The sequence below is a fragment of the Cryptotermes secundus genome, unplaced genomic scaffold (assembly GCF_002891405.2).
Source record: "Cryptotermes secundus unplaced genomic scaffold, Csec_1.0 scaffold671, whole genome shotgun sequence".
NCBI lineage: Eukaryota > Metazoa > Arthropoda > Insecta > Blattodea > Kalotermitidae > Cryptotermes > Cryptotermes secundus.
Genome location: NW_019724595.1, coordinates 1,200,094 through 1,201,650, shown reverse-complemented (window position 1 = coordinate 1,201,650; position 1,557 = coordinate 1,200,094). Strand labels below are relative to the sequence as shown.

The 1,557-nt window shown below is 42.6% G+C and overlaps 1 long non-coding RNA gene across 1 annotated transcript in view; it reads left to right on the top strand.

Annotated features, from left to right (window-relative positions):
• Positions 1–672, top strand: part of LOC111862397 — a 7,777-nt gene extending 7,105 nt beyond the window's left edge. The window contains exon 3 of the long non-coding RNA XR_002842422.2: positions 518–672. This is a non-coding gene — a long non-coding RNA (uncharacterized LOC111862397). The remainder of the gene's footprint in view (positions 1–517) is intronic.
• The last annotated feature ends 885 nt before the right edge of the window (positions 673–1,557 follow it).

Here is a 1,557-nt window from a genome sequence, read left to right as displayed (position 1 = left end):
AAAAAAATATATATATATATCAAATTGTATATGTGTAAATACAGACAATGGACTGTTAACTGCAGACTGACTAACAAATGACAGACCCGACCTCTCGTCAGAGAGGGCGCCCCCCAATGGACAGGACAGTAACTTTCATTCAAAAATGAAATATCTGGTCATGAGCCCCAGCTGGGGCTCGACACCAAGACATACAGACTGACTGACCGTCAGTTGTAACTGAAACTTGACTTGACTTGAATCTGATTGGTTAGCGCGCGTGATGGTGAAAAGCGATGCGAAGAGCGAGCGTTGCAGAAATGCGTGATAATGTGGGATGTTCCCACAGTGTTTTATAGGAGCTCTGCTACTTGCTTCTGCATGTACCTTTGTTTTCACTGAGTAAATTCTGAAGAAATTTGGTGTTGCAGATCACTAGCAAATGTGTTAACTATATTCAGTTTTTGATGTCTGAACAGTTATGATTACTGCTTTATTTCAAACCCCATTTTGGACATCAAAATATTGTGGCTTGCAGACTCATTGCTGTGCAAAGCCAGCGAGATAAGTAGATATACAACAGCCATTACTAAGCAATGGCTTCCCAAACAAGAGGGTTTCCATGGCAACAATTGGATACAGCAACACACGTCCATGCGGAGATGTTATAAGCATGACAGTTAGTGAAGTGATGTCAGGTGAGTTGATTTGGGTTAAGTTGGTTGGTTGGTGAGTGACTCAGTCAGTCAGTCAGTTCTAGAATTGCTGAGGTTCAGCCGTTGTTAGCTGTTGCTGTGAGGAGATTGTAGCTGAGGCTGGGGATAGTTCAGGAGCCCAGAGGAAGGGGAACATCTGCCGTTAGAAGCCGCTACCGAGCAGTGGCTAGTGAAGACATGACTGTGGACACTAGTGTGTGTGTGTGTGTAATAGTGAACTGTAAAATGTAGTCATGCACTGTATCCAGGAGTCCAATGAATCCAGTCATCAATTCAAAGCCTGTCTATAATCGCACTTTAAAACATGAACATATTTGTATTTCCATAATAATCTCAATGACCAAATTCCATTGTGATACATTTATATGCTCCTAATAGAGAACTGTTACGCATTCCTGTGAACCACCACTTGCGGTAAGAACTAAATATAGAATCTTAAAGGCACTTCCCTTTTCACCATGAGCAGAAAAGGGGGGAGGGGGGGATTTTGCTGACAAGTTTGTTTGTGCCACTATTGCCAGTCATTCGAAAATTATAACTTTGTGCTTTCTTCCTTATGACAGTGAAAGTTGGTTTCCTATATGAAGGGCAGAACGTAGTCTGAGAGAGCCTGAGAATGGGGTGATGAGGAGAATATTTGCACTTAAGATGAAGAAAGTAACAGGAAGCTGAAGAAAATTGCACAAAGTGGAGCTTCAAAATTTGTACATCTTACCACATATTAGTAAGAGCTGGGAAAGCTCAGTTGGTTTAGTGACAAGGCTGCAGGCTAGACTACCAGGGTTCGATTCACAGGGGGGGGGGGAGAAATTTTTCTTTTCTCCATAGCAGTCACACCATCTGTATGGTCCACCCAGCCTCC